Source organism: Pithys albifrons, chromosome 4 (genome assembly GCF_047495875.1).
Source record: "Pithys albifrons albifrons isolate INPA30051 chromosome 4, PitAlb_v1, whole genome shotgun sequence".
Lineage (NCBI taxonomy): Eukaryota > Metazoa > Chordata > Aves > Passeriformes > Thamnophilidae > Pithys > Pithys albifrons.
This window is the reverse complement of record NC_092461.1, coordinates 43,603,601-43,624,797: the sequence shown is the minus strand read 5'-3', so window position 1 is coordinate 43,624,797 and position 21,197 is coordinate 43,603,601. Positions and strand designations below refer to the sequence as shown.

General features: G+C 37.5%; 1 protein-coding gene across 13 annotated transcripts in view; it reads right to left on the bottom strand.

The window, feature by feature from the left end:
- TRPS1 (transcriptional repressor GATA binding 1) overlaps positions 1-21,197 on the bottom strand; it is a 247,408-nt gene that overhangs the window by 12,385 nt on the left and 213,826 nt on the right. The window lies entirely within an intron of this gene.

Below are 21,197 nucleotides of genomic sequence, written 5' to 3'. Positions count from 1 at the left end.
TAAATTTTTTCTACGGAGTAATGATTTCATTAAATTTCTCATTTAAACAAAAGTCAGGCTGTGTTTGTGGGTGCAAATACTAATAAGCAGAAAATTGAATTCTTTTGCTGAAAAGAAAATCTGAATTTCAACTCTGTTGCCCTTTTGCAAAGGAAGAACATCTATGTGAAACCTTCAGCGTCTAAGATAAGAATGAATGAGTCTGAATGAAAAACAGTCTGGGTGAAAAATAATTTTATAATAAATTAAAAATTACTAACACTATAAGTAAAAATTTCAGAGTTTCATAAAATTTAAGTAATTTATTTAACTTTAGTTTATACTGTAGAAGACTGGTGTTCATGCCAAAAAAATACAATGGTTATAATTGTACTCTGATACATTTCAAATGGAAAGCTTTCTGCAGACATAATTTTGGCTTCAAGACTGGAACACTTTCTTGGCATTGAAAGGGCATTTGATTCATCGGGTGTTTCACAATGTATCACTAAAAAGACCTGGTGAGCAGCCAGTTCCCTATAGGGTAATTTTTCCATCCAGATGCAAGTGCTATCAGAGGCCCTCGTCAGCTAAACTAATTATGATCTTGCATTTGCTGATGCCTGCTCACTCTAACATTCGACATCCTCCATTAATCATCAATACAAGGAAAATGAATGAAACGTAAAGAAACGACGGTTGGTAAGCTGCACAGCCATAAAAATCTGAAATGAGTGCAATAATTTAACAAGATTGGGGAAATGTTTTTAGTGAGCACAAAGTCAGGCTAACAATTGCCCTTTTAAACCAAGAACACAATTTCATTTGTACAGCAGGTTGTGCTACTTTAAAGTGATACAATAAAATCAAGATTGTTGTCAAGATAATTTCTCTTTCACCCCCTTACATTATCCCCTACTTTGTCTCTTAAACCAGAAGCAGTAATAGATGACATTTTTTTTCAATTTGGCTAAGGGGAGAACTAAACGGTAGTTGATGTCCTTCAGAAAACATGTAACTACTTGTGCGTATAGGATGCAGCGTGCCCTGGAAAGGTGCACTCATCTACAAGTACATTGAAGGTCCCAACTCTTTTTCTGTCTGGATATCCTTGCCCAGTTTCACCTGGCTGCTGAAATATTTTCCATAAGAGTACAATAAAAGCCTCGCTAGACTAATCCCAATTTGGTCCACTTGGAGGGTGAGAAGTTTCCAAGCGGAAATGACTGTATATAGCCAGGATTCAGCTACAACTGCAGAACTGTTCCTTTCCATTCCTACTTCTAGTCTGCTGGCCTATGGTTTCTTAGTGTGGTGTATTAACCAAGAGGAGTCTTAATCTGAGTCAGTCTTTCCACCCTTTTATTTTTGTTTGTGTTCCTTGAGTTTGGGAAATACCCTTTACAAAGTCATGAAAGACTATTAGAATATAGAGAGAGTGCTCTGGTTTATAAGCTGCATTTCTACACATCTGAATGAATTCAGAAGGTATAACTATGCTGAAATCTTCACTGAATGTTATGGAGCTAGCATGTCTTTAAAGCATTGTCAAAAGCAACTAATTTTTTCTGTCTCTTTTTAAAGAAAGATCTTATTCAAACTCAACATTAGTTGCAATGAACAACTGTAGCTGAAAGCAATCTACAAAATACATAGTAATAGCTATATGTATGAAAATCCTATAGGTTACATCTTTACTATTTACAAACTATTTGTTTAAAATTTGAAAGCAGTCTAGCTAAACATACTTCCCTAAATTTAGTGCAAAGCATGTAAATTTGTCTTTTGTGCTGTTCTAAGTGTTGCATCTTGTCTTTCTTTACTTTCTCTTATTTCCGTATTATTTAAGGACTTTACAGTGTAATCAACATTGATTATTTCAATACCAAAGTGTTTCAATGTAACTTACATATACTAATAAATGAAGAATTTAAGCATCTCTGGAAAAGCTTAAACACTGTTACTTTGTTGAGCATTTTGGTTATGAAACAGATATTTACAGTGGGGATACACAGCTTTAGAATGTATTTCCTGCCGTGAAACAGGACTGTGACAGAATTGGACTCAATACTCTTGATTCCCAGAAGCCACTAAACACAGAATGGACTTACTTGTCAGAAATTTTGATGATTCTGCAACAAAAAATAGAGGACTTTTTAAAAGCCAACAATGCCTGTAATCCTCTCATCTTGAACAATTTTTTGTTGCTAAATGTTAATTAGTGATTATACTTTAGTGATGTTATTTCTGCATACGTCTGTTTGGCTTTGCATACTCAGCATTTGTACTAGTAAATAATACTGGCCAATATTCCTGCTTTTCTGGGTAGTCTTGCAAAGAAACAGGCACTTGAGCTCAAATCCAGCAAAGCCTACGCAAGAGCTATGGCCCACAGCCCCCATAAAACGCAGCCATGCACTCACGTGCTCTGCTGAGCACTACCCTAAGCCAGTATTTTCAAGAAGTATGTTATGGAAGCTTTTGCTCTTTTTCTAATGTGATCTTACTTATCATAGTTTCTTAAATCAGCCTGGTAGTGGTAAGTCAACATGACTAGTCATGGGAGGGTCTGAGCCACAGATAAAGAGGTTTTGGTATGCAATCAATGCCACTAGCACTAGCTGGAGTTATCACTGCGAATTTCCTGTACATCCTTGGTAGAATAAGCCAAAAGGGTCTAAATAACTAAAATATATATCTGCCAAGTCAAGCCTTAATCATCTGGTGCCTTATAGCACTACATTACAATCCCAAATCCTGAAGGGGCCACTGCTACAAAGAGCCTGTCTCTATTTCCATTCCAGTTGAGGTCTGGGCGTTTAATACCACAGTTGCCTCAAATCACATTAGGGTGAAACTTGGCACACGGTTTTTGTCAGCCCAGATGTAACTCTTTTTTTCCTTTTTCTTTTCTGGTACTGAAAACTTTATTTAAATCAGTTCAGCTGTTTATAATTTGGAGATTGGCCAAAACTGGGGGACAGGGGCAGAGGGGATTTCAAGTTTTTCAGATAACTTCCTAACAAATCTACAGCCAGAGTGGCTTTGCTCTGGGGAAAAAAAAAAAGTATGTGCACATTTTAGTATTTTAGTAGTAGCAAAGCAACAAGTGGATTATTATTTTTATGTAGCTAAGTTATGAAAGTTTGTAATTATTCACTGAATATGTCTTGCAGACCTCTCTACTGTTTTCCCTCTGTAAGAACCATGCTGAAAGCATGTAATTGCATAACAACCCTTGATATGCAGAGTATTTACTCACATTTTTTATGGTTTCATATCTTAACAGTTTCAAACTGAACAAGTCTGAAACTTGGTATACACAGTGTCAAGCCCAAACACGTACTTTTTTTTTAACTCCTTACATTATTTTCACTAGTTATCAATACTTCATTGAAACAATGCAATTATTAGGAGTGCATTCTGCTGAGCACTAAACCAGCAGAGAATACCATAACAAGTAATTCACTCAGGTGTCTTGCCAGGATCAGGCTCTCCTTTTTCTCAAAATCTGCTTTAGATAAAAAAACCAAAAATTACAGCTCACATTATTTCAAACTCTGTAGCCATGTAGAAGCATCATTACACTCCATATTAAAGAAAAAGTATTTTAAAATGGTACTGAATTTTCAGGTTTTATTTCAATGGAATTTCATGTAGCAAAATATATACTATAAAGCACAGCCAAAAGCAGTGCTCAGGAACTGTGACTTTTTAGCTAGCTAGACTAAGCAACGGTGCCTGACACTCTGGTAGTGCCAAATTCATCCTGTTTTCAAAATTTCTGCCAGAAGATGCTTTTAGAAACTCAAATAGGCTGCACAGGCGGCAGTCAAACATTTTTCTTACATCACCCTCTTGGTTTTGGACACAACAAAACTTATCTTACTGCTGATTACTTTCACTTCCCCATCACAAAATGATGATATGATAAAGCCTGAACGGATTTTTTTGCCATCTCTGGTCTCCCTACCATGCCAGAAACAGAGCACACTGTAATCATGGTTCTAGAAAATGCAGAGAAATCATAAATGTTTACCAAGAATAAGCATAGGCCTGACATATTTCCAACAACGAAGCTGGAGAACAGAACCATATATGCCTCAGTGAAAAAAAGACCAAATGCCGTCTCTGGATGCTCTCTGGCAACACGGAAGGTCCAAAAGAGGAGCTTCAGGAAATCCCACATGGTTCAGTATGAGCCAGGTGACTTGTTGCAGAGAGGAACAATTTTAAGCAGCTGGTCTCACACTTTTAATCATTGGGCTACTACCACGCAGCTCAGAAAAACAGTATAATGCACTCATGGTTGCATCTGTCTTTGCTGCATCTGCACGGTCATGAGTTTGAAAGAGTTTCTTGTTTCACACCTGCTAGGTTGTTCCTGTTTTGTTCTCCTTATATAAGGAGTTATTTGATTATCTTGAGTTTTGGTGAAGCTCAGATTAATTGAAGTTTAAAACCTGCAAGACAGCATCTGGGTGTTGGTGTAAGTGCTACTTTCTTCTGTTTAAGAGAGCAAAGGCATCTTTCAGCCTCATTTCTTTTGGCTGCAGAGGCACTCAGACCTCTCTGTATGTGTTTAACAAAACTGCTTTATCTCTCAACTATGGAGACAGACACAACTATGTCTCTGCAAAGTTTCACATTTTAAAAATGTAGTTGCTTTTGCTATAATCATGTCTAAATTTAAAAGAAAATCATTGGGTTTTCTTCCCTTTATAACCTGAACAGCTTTCAGGAATAGACCAAGCACAGCAAATGTTCATCCTTAAAGCATAAGTTGTCAGAAAAAGCAAAACACAAAAAGCAGAGTGTTAAAATAGAAGTTGTTTTCAACCTTAACTATTAGTTAACAGATGCCTATTTAAGTCAATTTAATGTGCCAAATCCAAAGTCTTCATCTAACACATTTTCAAGAACAATTGCATTAAAGAGCTGTATTTGAAGGACATAGAAGAAAGAGGTTAGAAAAACAAGGTAGAAAGAAAGCAAAAATGCCAAGAGGAGAGTCAAAATCACACAATTCATATAAAAAGTTTAGTGGAATTTTTAATGCTCTATGGTGACAGCATCTTCTTATGATATATGCTGTATTATAAACTTTTAATGAGAAGAATCAGAAGGGTTTTAGAGAGAGAAAAAACCTCAGACAGTAAATTAAACATTACTGTTAGCACAGCCTTTCAGAATCCTACCCCTGATCCCTTAGGGAGAGTAAATATTTTAATGTGCATGTAAACTGCAATTATTTTTTTTTATCAGCAGCAAAAATGAAGATGAGAAGATTTTGTCCCAGCATATGAAGCATTTCCTGTATTTTGTAAAGCTACCTTAGAGACATGGCATTCACTGTTAAAAAACAAAACAAAACAAAACAAAACAACACCAAAAAGCGGGCACCAAACTACAAACTTTTTATGTCTTACTGATTAAGAATGACTTAGTAAGATACTATTTTAGGATGTCATGATTTCTACTAAAGTAAAACAATGGCTGATCAAAATAAACAAATTAAGAAAAATGCAGCTATGGAAAGAAACCATAAACTCACTTGCTGTCGGAACTTTTCACCACCATCTCCTCCTCACCTCTACATCCTCCTTCCTTCAAGCTACAGCCGACCCAACCTTTGCCACTGTGCTGGAAAGGACCTGGCTTTGGACATCACCTTGAGTCAGAGCCTGAGTTCTGCAGGCAGGAATTTACCATTGCTCTCATCATTTGTTAATAGCCATATGCAACTCTAGGATCATTTGAATAATCATAATACATTCTACAATGTTTTACTAATTTTCATTCACTCAAATATTTATCAGTGAAAATTACGTAGTTCAAACTATATCTTCTTGTCAGACCAAATAAGTGTGGAAGGTAATTTCAGTTTCCCCCCTCAAGATCTGCAGTGGCACAAATATGAAACAAATCTTTTTTTGATGGTTAGACTTCCTTGTCACAGTTAGTGGTAGTTAATTTTTAAACACTATATGTTAAAAATGTATGTGATCTTCTGTTGGGTCAAATACGTACACACAGACTAAAAAGATATACATATATTTATTTAGGTGTATTATTATTTATTAATTTATACCCCATAGTTATGATATGAGGCATTTGAAATGAACAAGAAATATTTTCTAGTGAAAATATATGTTAGTCTGGTTTTACAAAGATCTAAATGTTTATTTAATCATTCTACAGAAAGTACGATTGTTTAGAAAACAGTTGCCTTCAATAGTCTTTTATTAGATATAATGTATTTGTATGGTCTTAGCCTTCAGTTCTCACAAGGTGACCATCATTAAGTCTCTTCCAGTGCCTTAAACAGCAGCTAGCACACTATGGGGGATGAGCTCGCTTCTGGTGTATTTTGCCGCTGACTACCAGTAGTACAACAGAGACTTCCACGGAGGCAACCCAAAAATTTATTTTTAAGGTTTAATTAACACCAATAGCAAAAAAGAAAAAAAGAAACCTGGAAACCTGCATTTCCCGCACAGGAATGATGTAACTTTACAGCAACTGAAACCTATTCAAGAGGAATAGAAATTCTGCCTCCAATAACTCACCGAGTCAATTACACAGGAAAGTACTGTAATGGGCTGTCCCGCGTCAAACAGCTCACGTACACCACTTCCTTCTCAATTACTAACTTGTCTGCATTGCCATCTGTAAAAACGAACGCGTACCTTGTGCTGCCAGTTTCAGCTCTTGCACTTCCATTAGTGGAACTGGCTGCAGCTGCACAAGAAGAAAGCCCTGATTGTCTTTGTTTCCCCTCCATGTAGCACCATTTTGCCCCTTCCTCCTGTACCTTGGCTCAAGGTAATGCAGTATCTTTGTTGAGGTGTGCTCGCAAGTTTTTAAACTAAAGTCTGCCTAAATTTGTGTCCTGTTATCTTTCACAGTTTCTCACCTAATACAGTTAAAAGCTGCCAGCTGCATCACTCTGTGTCTTCACCAGAATCATGGAGTTAGTATCTCAACAGGTTTTATCAGTCCTTTTAAGATACTGATGTAAAAATTGCTAAGTTGCTGGATAAATGTCTTCCCATTGTTTTTAAATCAGTTTGACCACTCAGGCAATTTGAAAACAGTATTTATATGAAGAATTCAAAAATAAGATTAAAAAATAAGTCTGATTTTGGAATAATAACATTACCTAAAAAAATTGTTAGGCAGACACATTAGTGTACAGAAGCAGGACAGAGGGAGCCTGGTTTGGGAACTGCAATCCTGGCCCCCAAATCTTTCTCTGCTTGCACTTTGCTGCAACAGATTCACGCAGCAGCTCTGATGCTGAGCCGCTGCTTGAAACCTCAGTTCTCGCACACACAGATCACTGTTCCTTCCCAAACACCATGCGCTTCCAAACCCACTCAGCTTTTGTTAGAGAACAATACTAAGTCATTATGAGTCTCTTGCATTTTAGTTTCAAATTAGAAACACAACATTAAACGGTATAAAATGTAAAAAGTTAGGCTACTCTTCTGAACAATAACTAGCTAAAAGTAGTATCCTCAGAACTGAGCACACTGAAAGAGACATTGAGAAAACTGGAAATGCTTCCAACTCTTTTATTTCTTGGCACAAAGCTAAACTGCCCAACCTTTGCTGTCTCAAATGGTGAATCTAAATATATAGTTAGACTTTGCTATAAACTGACTTTCTGAGATATAGAGTCATTTTTGAAGGTGCCTAAACATAGATTAGGTGCTTAAGTTTAGGCATCTATACTGGAAGATTTATGTTCAAGAAGTCACTCTATGTACCCCTTCTTTCATGAAGTAATCTCACTCATTAAATGAACAGAAAAAACCAGACCAAAGCTACATCCATATTTCCTTAAACACCCATACTTTGACATGGCAGGAGCAACAGACTGCTTTTGCAGGTCTCAGCTACAAGCCAGTATGTAACTCTACATGTGATAGTAATTGAGGGTCCCAATCCCACAAGTGCTCTGCTGCAAGCGTGAGCACAAAGCTGCTGGAGTTCTCAGCTTCTGGCATCTGTTCCCACTTCCACAGAAATCAGATGGGCAAAATTAAGTTTTAAGGAAAAAAAAATCACAGACGTTTAAAAAACATTCCCTGACCTTATTAAAGCCCACGTGATCTCTATTTATACAGAAAATGGCTCAGAAAGCCAGCAGCTGAGAGGAGGAACTCTCATTTGTAGATTTTGGCTGACGGCTGCCAAAATCAGCAGGGGAAAGGCTCCTCAGGGGTAAAAATTTCAAAAGCCATTAAGAGTCTTGGATGCCTCAATCCCACTGACTTTTGATCGCTTATATACCCCAAAATTTGCACCCCTAAATCTGGGAACTGTACTGGAAGAATAACTTTTAATTCAAAGGTTTAAAAAAAACCAGAGGATCTAAAGTTTTCATAGAAGTCCTCAGGACTCAGAGAGGAAATGTCAATTAGGTGTCTACTCCCTGGTGAAAATTGGTGAGGTAACGTTTACCTGTTACTTGTACTTTAAAAAAATCCCCTTAGGGATATTAATTTTATTTAAAGAAAAAATGTATCAAGAAAATGTTTCATATGGGCAGCTGTAGCTCACATGCTTGTTCAGGAACTGAAGTAACTATAATTTGACTCTCATGCAGTCCCTGAGAGAAAGCTGTTCCTAGGGTGGGATCCAAAGCAGACTATGTCCACCTATTATTTTCAACACACTTAGGACTCAAGTCTTGCTGCAGATCTTGTTACGTGCAGTTGCCAGAACGACTTCCATTCAGAAAAATCAACATTTGCCAACCCATACCACACAATTACCATAGTTATTTCCTATTGTGAGCTTAGGGAGAAACTGTGGTATCCCAGACACCACGGTGTGGTAAATATTGAAAATTAGTGGCCTTTTTATAATCGACATTTTCATCTAATCCAATCCATTCCCAAAAACTTCCAGTTAACAATACAATAAGGCAGAGTTTGTGTCTAAATGGTTGGTTCTAACATAATCATCTTATTCTGTTCTGTGATCCCATTTTCAGCAAAAATATTTGATGGCTTCCCTTTTGACAGCTTTAGGAAGTAAGAATGGACTAGAGCTGTGATCAACCCCAGAATCCACCAAGGGAGGAAGCTGCTGAAAAAGTAAAGAGAAGGAAAAATCCCCCAAAACAACACCTCCATATTTGTGATTTGTTTCAAAGCTAACCGATCTCAAAGTGCCAAGTCCTTCCTAACTGCATTGGGCAAAGAGCTGTCATCAGGTCAAAGGAGGTGGTGATCCTTCACTCTGCTCAGCCTGCTGAGGTCGCACCTGGAGTACTGTGTCCAGTGCTGGGCTCCCCACTACAAGAAATACTTGGATGTATTGGAAAGAGTCCAGTGAAGCACCACAAGGATTATTAGCACTTGTCATACAAGGAGAGGCTGTGAGAGTTGGAATTGGGCAACCTAGAGAAGGAGGCTCAGCAGGATCTTATCAATATGTACCTGATGGGGGAAGGAAAGAAGATGGAGCCATGCTCTTCTCAGTGGTGCTCCGTGAGAGGACAAGAGGCAAAGGCACAAACTGAAATACAGGAAATTTCATGTGAATATAATGAAAAAACTTTGTTACTATGAGGGTTGTTGAACACAGAAGCAGGTTGCACCAAGTGGCTGTGGAGTGTCTGTCCTTAGAGATACTGCAAACTGACAGGACACAGAGCTGAGCATTGTGCTTTGGCTGACCTTGCACTAGGCAGTGGGGTTGGACTAGATGATCTCAAGAGCTGCCTTCCAGCCTCAACTATTCTGCAAAGCTTTCTTCAGTGAGAGGCTGTAGATTGCCTGTCACTTTTCTGTTCTATTAACTTCTATCCATTTTAGCCTTAATTCCTATTCATTTGCATTGAAACAGAAAATATTTTTAAATTTTTTGGCAATATTAATTAGAATAGACCAGACCAAATTTTACAGATTGTAGTCTGTAAAACTGTATAGCTATTAAAAATGAAGAAACCTACTTTTATATTTCACTGTAAATAATTTCAGAATATTTACGAGGAACTGAGGAAATTATCTAATGCAGGTTTTACAAAAATTAGTCACTGCTTACTCCATCCTATCAAGATACTAGTGCCTACTTGGAAATGAGACTCAATATATGGTGTTGTATAGCTTTCCTTAAAAATACCATTAAGATGAGAAGAAGAACTGTTCTACATTTTGGAGACATTTCTCCTTAAATAGTGTTTATGTACTGCAAGCATCCCTTCCATAAACAAAGCAGGTCTTTGGAACAAGTGAACACAATCTCTGAAGAATCTTTACCAGTTTCTATTTCTGGTACATGATGCATTGTGAATTTTAGGCCAACATGGGCATATGGTATCCTAGTTTGATAGGAAACTTTTCATGGAATTCAAGACAGAGCCGCAGCATAATGACTGAAGACCTTAAAGTCTGTGATACAACACAAGAATAAAAAAAAAAAAAGAAAAAAAGAAAAACACCCCAAAAATGAGAAGAGAAAGGAAAAAGAGGAAAACAAATGTTTCCTGATACAATACTAGAGGCAGTAGAAGCATGTAAAAGCGCAAGAAAAAGGAAAGGAATATTCTGAATCCCTTACTAATCAAAATTAACCTCACTAACCAAATGACCTTCACCTCTTCTTTTTTCTTTAGGAGAATCACCCAATAGGGGAATAATTAAAAAACAACTGAAAACAAACAATATTTATCTTAAGAACATTCATGAAGAATTTAGGGCTTTTCTGCCTTTGCAGCCTCAGAAGAGGGTATAACCTCTGTTCTATACTCATTCACATCTGCTGAGAGAGAATACTGTTACTGAACAGCTTCCAGCAGCGTTAGCACTAACTTTTCTCTTACCGTTAAGAAGATGGTTCTTAAACTGCTTAAGACACCAGCTTCAAAATCTGCATTGTCAGAATCAGACTGCATTTCACCAAAGGAATTGTTTCTAATGCAAGTGGCAGGGAGAGCTTACTGCTGGGGGCAGTCATTCTCTGAAATGGCACGAGTCTGACAAGAGCAGCATGAGAGAAGCACGTAACTTAGCGGGGTTTTCCATCAGGAGTTCTGCACGCCAAGGACAAAATGTACCCACCCTGTCACACACTCAGGCTTCAGTTCAGAGTGCTGTGAAGAACTGAAGAACGGTTTTCAAGAAATCCAGCATGAGGCTGAAGAGAGGCATGGTGAACACTGTCCTGCCAGCCCACAGTTACCTTATTATTCACATCCTTTGGAGTCTTCTTAAATGAAACTGACTGTGCAGAAATGCCTCGTAAAACAAGCTCTCTTGCTTCCTTTCTCAAGTGGCATCAATGAAACAGCTCTTGCAGCCTCTCTCACACATGGCTGTGGCTGCATTCATGTGTAACTGTGAGACAAAGACCACTGGGCTGCCTACACGTTTTCATGTGCTTATGCACATCTTGGACACAGACTCAAGGAGGAACTTACTAGTCCTCTTCTACTAGTCAATTTATCAGACTACAGATAAAAAATGTCAGGGAACATTTGCCCTTTTACACAATCACAATTTATCTGATTATGAAACCAGCCTGCAGAAGGCCCACATACACAACTTTGAAATAAAAAGAAACCTTTAAATTTAGACATGTTGCATGAAATCCTAACTGCTACTTGTGAACTGTCTATATTCTAAGCCTTTTCTGTCTTACTGACAGAACAAAAACTCTGGCGCTCTTAAGAATTCACTTTTCAGTTTAATACAGGTTTTCTTTAACAGTGAATGTCAAATTATTTTCACTTTCTTTCTTTATCACCTACCAGAATCTTTAGAAGTAAGAAGGAAAAGTATGCACACCAGAAAGCAGCACATTTACAATGACATGCCGTTTTTCTAGGAGAAAAAAAAAATCTTCCATTTCATCAGCATCTTTGCCAAAAGCCCTCTTTCAGGAACTGAAAAGAGAAGGGCCCTTATTTCCTATGTATATTTTATAGGAAACATTTTTTGGTTCTGTGTCATGGACTAGGATTTCACACCTTAGTGGCTAGTCATATGGAAATGGACATGAGTGTGGAAACTTCATGGCTGTGAAACCCTGATAGTAAAATCAGCAGGAAGATGAGGAAGGTGTGGGGAACACTGAATGATTCATGCAGTAACAACCTCTGGACCCTTTGAGCAGATTTTGAGATGGCTGCCAACCTCTACCTGACTATGACCAGCATCCTGGATCCTCTAAAGCAGGCTGTAAATCTGGGCATAATACAGAGGGAGTATTGCTCTTTTGAAGAATGCCCACATATGTAAGTGGATGTGATATGTATGGATTTTTATGTGGAAACATCTTTCCAAAATCAGGTTGCAATTACCAATGAGTTACACCTCCCAGAAATAATTCCTAGCATATAAATACTAGGCCCTGTTTCCTTTATTAATAGTAGTCTGAGTTAATGAGGGAACAGCTTCCAGAAGTTACTGTAAGCAGCGCAAAGCTAAGCAACTTAGCTACGACATTCAACAAATCAGTGTTTTGCACTTAACTCTTCCACTGCCAAATCAGAGACGAATCCTCTCCTGTTTCATATCCAGTTAGTTCCACCTATTGTATAAAGCACAGGGAAAGCAGAAGATAATAGAAAACCTACAGATTTAGAGCTGGTTTGATGCCAGTCTGTTTTAGACACAGAAGAAGAAAAGAAAAAAAATTAAAAAATTAAAAACTGATAACACTGAGTTTGGGTTTTGCTTTGGTAAGGGCAATTCTTGGCTGATTTTACTATGGCTTTCCCACCTACCTTTGGAGCTCTGGCGTATGTGTGGCACTACCAGGGCAGACATGGTAGACTTATCTTGAGGATGACCTGTATAAGTTTGCACTTCAGGAATGACAGCACTGTAGCACAGACTGCCTGCACAGCCAGGGCTGTGATTTCTACTACATTTCAGTGATCAATGGCCTTGTAACGGCATAGAAGTTTCCTACAGAATGTTGTGATCTCCCTACAAATTTGGCCTTGTCTACTATTCACTGGCAGGTTGTGGGAGCAGCAGAGATCTGTGTTGCTCAAAGGACTGGGGTGCCCTCTTAGGCACAAAGGAAAAGGGGCAGGAAGCAGCTGGGCAGTGCAGTTGGGCAGGACTGTCACCATCAGCTGCTAGCACCAGAGGGTCCTGTGAGGGTTCCTAAAGGGTGCTGCTCCCATGGGAGGGACAAATGAAACATAGGGAAACCCTACTATTGGCAACATCACTCAACAACCAGAATGAGCTATTTTAAAGATGTATCAGCTTTACGAATGCCTAATCTCAGTTCTCATTTTGAAGCATTCCTGCGGGAAGTATTTGCACACACACACGCACACACACGCACACATGCATGTGTGGCCAATAAGCCAAGCAACTCATGCATTTATGGCTCATTTTTTAGATCCAGTGCAGTCTGTGGACCATGAGTCACACTGTCCCTTCTTACGCCAAAGGCCAAACAGCTACAAAGAGCAAGAATGAAATCCCTATGGTTTTAACAGCAATCACTCACAGAAGGCAAGATGAGGATCCCATTGTTTGTGCACAGCATCACATAAGATTATAGAGCTATTTAAGCAGTAAAGTAGTACCAAAAAAAAGAAAGAATCTCGGCATCTGACTTCAGAAGACATCGCTATGTTGGTTAGTGAAGTAGTAGAAAAAGCTAGTCATCACCTAGTAAAAGCATCTTAGCCACTGCCTATTCAGAGTTTATCCATTAAACACTCCTATCCTGTATAGAGTAAATAACGGCCAGGAAATTGATTGCATATACTTCAATATTCCAATATTTTAAAACACACAACCCTTTTCATGCATAAATATCTCATGTGTCTGCTGGAGATTCTGTGCTTTGCATGGACTACCGAAAAGGGATGTTGGATGATGCTTGCACTTTGCTCTTAAAATCTAATAGATTTCAGTAATAACTCTGGTCAACTAGTGCATTCCAGACTTTATTGCCTTTCTTTCTTTTTCTGTTTCTTCCATCAAAGAACCAGTAAATAAGAAAATAGGAAGACAAGGTGTGTGCAAAGGATAGCAGAGCATATGCGACAAAGTGGACAAATAATATAATAGTTTGGAATATCAAGCAAAGATGTCAACATTAACAAGGTTTACTTTTTACACTATTTAAATATAAAAAAATAAAGTAAGAAGTTCTGTATTAAGTCTCAGCCAATTTTGGGCCACACTGAATGTTAAATAAACTATTATTTAATCAAATACAGGCATATTAGTCTCACTCCTGCTGACAACTTCAATTAGAATATTTTTGCTTCATACAAAAAAAAAGAAAAAAGAAAAAGCTCATGATCTTTAAACTACTATGGCTTCTGCACAACATCTGGTTACAATTTTTTATATATTCAACCATCAAACTTCTATCTCCACAAAACAGTTTACTCAAGATTTGTTTTAATTATCCTGCATTTCAAGCTTCATATGGTTTTGAAGAGGGGGTGAAAGGATCGCTCATGATGCAGACAGATGCAAACTGAGAAGGACTATACATTGAAAGAAGACTTTGAAACAGTTTTTAAAAATGAAAAAATCCTTTCTATCACTGCCAGGAAACAAGCGCTACTTTAACTGCTACATGACACAATACCTCTTGACTTGTTCATTCATAATTTTAATGTGGGGTTTTTTTGTTGGATTCTCAGATTAGGTTAACCTTTATTAGCACTTTCACTGGAGCCATACAAGTTGCAAATACATATTTTCTCTTTTCTAGTCAATGCCACAGTGGTAACACTTTATCTTTAAAAGTGCTAGTTTAAAAAATAATAAATAGCAAAGGAAGCATGTGAATGTGAAGAATTAGAAATAAGAACAAATTTCATAGCAGCAGCACAGAAAAGCCTTGCTCATACAAAAAAAGAAAAAATAGTTGTACTCTATTTTAAGCACGGGAAAAACCCAATTTATTTTCATGAGCCGATTCACCTGTGTAAAGTTAAGAACATCCATAAGCTTTTCCAAGATTGGACTTAAGACAAGAATTAAGAAAATGCCTGGAGTTCTGGTTTTATTAAATGTTAGAGCCTCAGGCAGCCAAAGGGACATAACTGTATTTTTTTTTAAATGAGTCTTGGGGTGCTACACAAAATCAATGAGTCATCACTACAGATAGAAACTGTTTGTCTTGTTGTGGTGGAATCACTGTAAACTTTGGAGCATATGAAACTTCTTATTCATTTATTTGCATTACATATATGGATTAATGGGAAAGCATTATGGAAAGTTGTTATTTATTTTATGAGGTAACTGCTTTGAAATCCAGTAAATTAAACACCTTTTTCCTGTTTTTCAGTCAGTCAGCACCCACCGTTCCAAGACAGGATATTCAAGGAAACTTTAAGTTTGGGTTGGTTTCTTTTTTTGTTTCTTCTGATGAAAAGCATGGATTAGCTTATACATGGAAGGTCATCTTTTATTTTTTCTCTCTAATTGTGCTCCAAAGAAGTCAGAAGATGATATAGCTCCAAAAACACAACTTACAACCATGATCAAGTTATAAACAGTTGTGTTTTACTGACTCCAGTTCTCAGACAGAAACTTTCTTGAGTCTGGTACTGGAGCAATACATACAGCCTCCTTGAAAATGTATTTTTAATGTAGAAACTTTGAGTATTAAAGAGGGCCAGAAGAGACAATTTTATTTTGGTTCTGTGAGAAATTCTGGTATTAAATCCATGATAGTCTTGTTTCGGAATTGGTGACCACCAGACACCAGAGCATATAGAAAACACTCAAAAAAAACTCCACCAACCCTTTTCAATCCAAGATGAACCAGACCAAAATGAGTCTTAGCCCTGAAGCCAACTTCAGTCAGACAGGAGGACCTCTGAGCAGGCCCTCTCACTGAACTCCAGGCACTGCCTCCACTGGAACTGCAAAAATAACTGAAACGCTTTCCCTCTGCTGGAGTAGTATTTGACACTTTGCTTGCAACCAGGAAAAGAAACTACAGAAGAATGGAAAACTCTAAGAACATGCTGACCACCGATAAAAAGTCACCACTGTTCACAAAGCCTTGGTTGGCACAGAGGATGATGATAGAGATGAAGCTGCATTTTATCGGAATCAGCTTCACATCCCCAGGTTCAAAATTCTGCAGTTCTCTGAAAGACATGGCTGACTCCCTGGGTTATAGTTACCACCCCAGCCCCTCAGCAAAGCTGGGTTCATGCAGATTACAGAAAGGAAACAGGAATTGTCACTGTACTCTCTGACACAGCCTGCAAACAAAGGGCTTCAGTATTCCCCAGCACCTTTTATTTAAGGTATGACAAGCAGGAATGTGATTCAGAATAAAAGAAAGCCAGCGTCGAAACCTATTGCATGTGCAGTCGCTGCACACTATCCCCACCAAAAATCCCAGGGTACATTTGGAGTGTGGTGGGAATTCAGACACGCGATTTTGATTAATGTTAATGCAAGTCGTGTGGCCAAATCCCTGTACGCTACTTTGAGAGCTTATTCTAAAATCAAAATATAATTAAGGTTGCAACACAAACCAAATAAGGCAAGGAAATGACACTTCATTAGTAACCTATTCATTACAAGTACCATAGGTAACCTGTTGCAACTGTGTGGTACTATAATAAAACGTTTTAAGTGTTTATATACCACCATTGTCAACTGTTTAGGGAAATATGGTAAAGACATTCAGGCACGCTAAAAAAAAAAAAAGCTAGCTTCTGCAACTATATAAATTGTATAAATTACTTCTTTAGGTTATTTAGTTGTGGTACTGGATCACTGGATCACAAGACTTTGAGCCCTCTTCCCAGTGACACTGGAGGCCAGCACAGTTGTTCTCTTTGTAAATTTATACTAATGAGCAGCCATGCATTATACAACAGACTGTCAATAGAGGAGAAGAGGAGCTGAAGGGAGTAGGAATGCATATGAGATGTTTCTGTTTAGTCAAGCTCATGGGTAACAGATACATCATCTAAAGATTGTTTTCAGTTTTCCCCCTTGCACAAATCTCTCTTCCAGATCTTTATAACTGTGAATACCAAATTTGAACTCTTTAGTGAGAAAGGGTACCGTGCATGGAAAGAGGTCCCACTGCATTTGCTAATGAGTGAAAAGAGCATCTTTGTGGTCATTCCCTTATTCCTGCTCTGCAGAAAACTGCCAATCCAGTTTTGATTTGGGTCTTCTGGGTTGTTTTTTGTTTGGTTGGGTTTTGTTGTTGTTGTTGTTGTTGTTGTTGTTATTATTATTATTATTATTATTAACATTAATATTTTTCCTGTGGACATGTGGGCTAAGGTTTTTCATCTTTCTCCATCACAGAAAAGCCAACAGAAAGAGGAGTTCTCTGAACTCTCTCCTGGAGGCAAAAGTAGCTTAGTAGAAGCTCTCAAAGAAGCTAATTGCTACAGTTTATAACATGCAATAAACCTCTTTTACTGTCTTTGTAGTGTGGAAAGAATAAAGTGGTTTTGTGTGTGTACATGTGTGCATGAAGAATGCTGGGGAAGGGAGGAAGCAAGTACCAATAGGCTGCTGTGCTTTACAGTACACAGAGATCTTGCAGTAGGAAGCAGGCAATGGTTCTATCTGAGATCGAGCAACTTTTCATATCATTGCTAAAAGCAAATGAGATTACAGGCACAAATACAACTCAGTCCTTCATGAAAGAGTTACGATTATTATTGCAAACCTCAAACACACTGTGCTGCCATTCTGGATGTGTGTAACGTCGCTAGCAGTAAATTCAAAGCTTTTAACAAACGTACTATAAAACAAAATCTGAGAAAAAGAAATGCTTCTTAATAGAAAAACATTAGGACAATAAGTGTTGATCTTTGCTACACATCTATTCACTATACTCCTTGCCGTACTTCTAGTAAGTTCAGAAGGGAGGACTATGAAGAGAAATTCATCTTGCAGTCTATAATACGACTTTATAAGCACATTTGGTAGACTCACATAAAATGTGAAAGTAAAATTATCTAACTTATGAAGTTTTTTCCTTTAAAAAGTCATTGAGTATGCCTTATATAGGTAGGTTTTTCTTTAATATTATAGTCTCTTTAAAAGTGGATTAGAGGTACACTGTCTTTAGACGTAGTGCAAGAAGTAGGAGTGTGCAGACAGCTCAGAGGATGTAATTTTTTCCCGCTAACATAAAAAGATGTGTGAAGTTACTACAGCTCTTCAAAAAGACCTGGTGATTGAGCCTGGTTACGGTCTCATTAATGTGCAAGTTCATTTATCACCTTCTTTCTTTGTGCATTATGTGCATTGATTCATCAAGACTTGTGACACATGGTTTTCATTTGTTCTGTTCAGTGCTTCTTTTTAAATCAGTTTGTATTAGATTGTAAGAAACAATCTGAAAGTAAGTCACACTAACCTCCTGAAAATGTAAATGAGAAAATTTCAGCTTTTAAAAAAAATTTACAATTAAATGCATTTTCACTCTCTTTTCATGCTCTTTGTATGCTTTTCTTTCAAGTATATTTAATAACATTTGCTGCAGTTAGTCATAACATAAAAAGAGCAAACAAAACAATGTACAGTGAACAGGGGAGATGTGTCCAGTAAATTCATTATTACAAAAAAGTAATTGATTTTAATTCATGCAAGTGACAAGTATAACACAGGCAACGTCTTTTTCTTATGATCTACAATATCCTTGATAAGCTACACAGTTTAATAATGAGATGTTCTCATAAAAATTTCCCTCTGTCTTCCTTCTTTACTTTGCTTTTCTAAAATATATATCTCTTCAAATATTTCCATTTTGCGTGTCACAAGAAAACGCCAAAAATAGAGAAAGAGAGATCTGATAAAGATAAAGCATGACAAAAGCTTCACGGATAATTGCCTTCACATAGCCAGTTCAGCTCTCATCTCTCCTAATTAGCCTCATTACCATACCTTAAGACAGACCAGCAGTCACTCAAACTCCCTGTTTTTTCTGTCAAAACTATTGCTGACAGGCAAATGGACACCACATGCACTGAGTGAGTCTATTCTAGGCTATTCTTTTACAAGACTAGCCTCCAGGAGAAAACACAAAACAATAGGTCTTCTATAAATGTGTAATGAAAGTATACATACAGTGTGTGAATACTCAATAAATTATTCTATTCATTGCCCCATCATCTCTTAAAATGAGGACAATAAAAAAGGAAAAATCATTCTCATACACTATCATTCTCCAGAATACCGAAAAGATCAAACCATTGCAATACTTCACTACGAGTGATAGAGACTTTTAGAACAGTCTCGCCACAGTGGCTGAAAAAAAATAATCACTTGAGTGCTGTAAAGTTGGACTATGTCAGCGCAGTACTGCTTTCAGCATACCCAGCTATCTCAGGAAGCTTGTTGTTTTTACAAACTATGCTCAAATGAAAAAGTTTCATCCCATTGCTCATATTCATTTAAAATTAGCTCATAAAAAGTATCCATGGAATAGTTCACAGGGGCACTAGAAATATTGTAATATTAAACTCCTCTGGCTATCAAAACATTAAACTATAATGGAAAGGCATTGAAACCCCTCACAATGTTCATTTCTTTTTCACTGTTGTTTTAGTCACACATTACATTATACATAGAGTTCAGATACATGGTGCTTTGCTTTCATTTTCTCTGTTTCTCTATAAATATCATCCTATCTACTATCTAACAATTCTTATATGTTTTTCTAGTACAACCTTCTGGTAACAGGTGTCAATTTTTAATTATTTGTCATATTTTCATGTTCACACTACCACTAATAAAAATAAGAATTCTGTTTCATAATTTTTGTTACAGAAATTTTATACTTGCAATATCACTTATTTAGGAACTGGACATTACAGAGTTACTGGTCTCTCATCCCCAGCTCCTCAGATACAATCTTCCTTGTGATATTATTTTTCTTTGATACAGTTGTGATGTAATCTCTATAGCAAAAAAAAACCCAAAATGCAAAAAACCCCAACAAACCAAAACAAAAAGACCCAGTGAAATGGATTTTCTGCATTTTGCAGCTTGGGGAAACTAACAGTCCATTCAGCGTGACTGAAAAATACCCTGAAGGCCAATATTTACTAAGCATGGCACACACACAGCAGCCTTGTTAAAAATCCACAACAAATCTCTCATTGCAAACAAATCCAGAGGCTTGAGAGCCGATGCAACTGTCGGGGTAATGCTGATCCTGACAGCAGAAAGCTGCTTTTTTACTAGGCTAACAGCTAGCTAGATGTCTGCTGGCTTCTCATCATGATTTCACTATTTCAATTTCTTCTCTTCAGGATTTATGAGGTGATGAATATATGGCAATCTAGCAGAGGGCTACACAGCATCAAATGAAGGTAAGGCTGACACATCCGGGCACTCAGTACTAAAAGAATGCTGGTGACTGAGGACTGTAACTACTTCATGCAAATAGTCAAATAAAGTCATTTGAAATTAAACTCTAGGCAGAAGTCAGGCACTGAGTGAGAAAAGAAATGGGTCAAAGAAGGACTTCCAAATAACAGGAAATACTTTCAGCTTCTCATATAATGCTTCAAAATGCATTTTTTTTCCTTTTCTTTAAGAGATGTCAGTGTAGAAAAAGATGAAACACCATTTACTGGAAGAGCAAAAAATTAAAATGAAATGCAGGGACACTAATGTGTGAACAGAAATGATATGCAGGAATGCAATGCAAGTAGGGTGAATGCGTACATAATGTGCACATACTACACAGCTTCAAATGTTCAAACGGGTATGCTTCAGAAGGGCATTTCCAGCAGTTGTTTGAAAAGTCCTGTGAAGTAGTAAACTGCTGCTGAAGTCTGCTCCTTGCAGCCACCTATGCAGCCTGGCGAACACACACTGTCCTTCTGCTGTAGAGCCAGGAACCGAAATCCAGCCCAGCAAGATTAGCTGCTGGGCAGGCACAATTCCACTACCTCCGTTAGAGCTGGACAAGCTTCCCCAGTAATTTTCAATGCTTCAGACATTGAAGCTATTTAATTTTAAAGTGCTCCACATTCCCTTTCCTATTATGGATGAAAGTACAATTAAACTCCAGTGCCTTCATAATTATGAAGCTGTTAAAATACATATGCATAGTGTACCTTCTGAATACTATGACCCTTTCACAGGTACGGTTTATTAACCTACATTTTGAATCCTTCCAGCCTTGCATTTCTTTCTTTAACTTTTTTTTTGATTGTTTTCATTTTAATTTTCTTCTTTTTTTTTTCATAGCTTTTATCTAGAGCTTTAGCT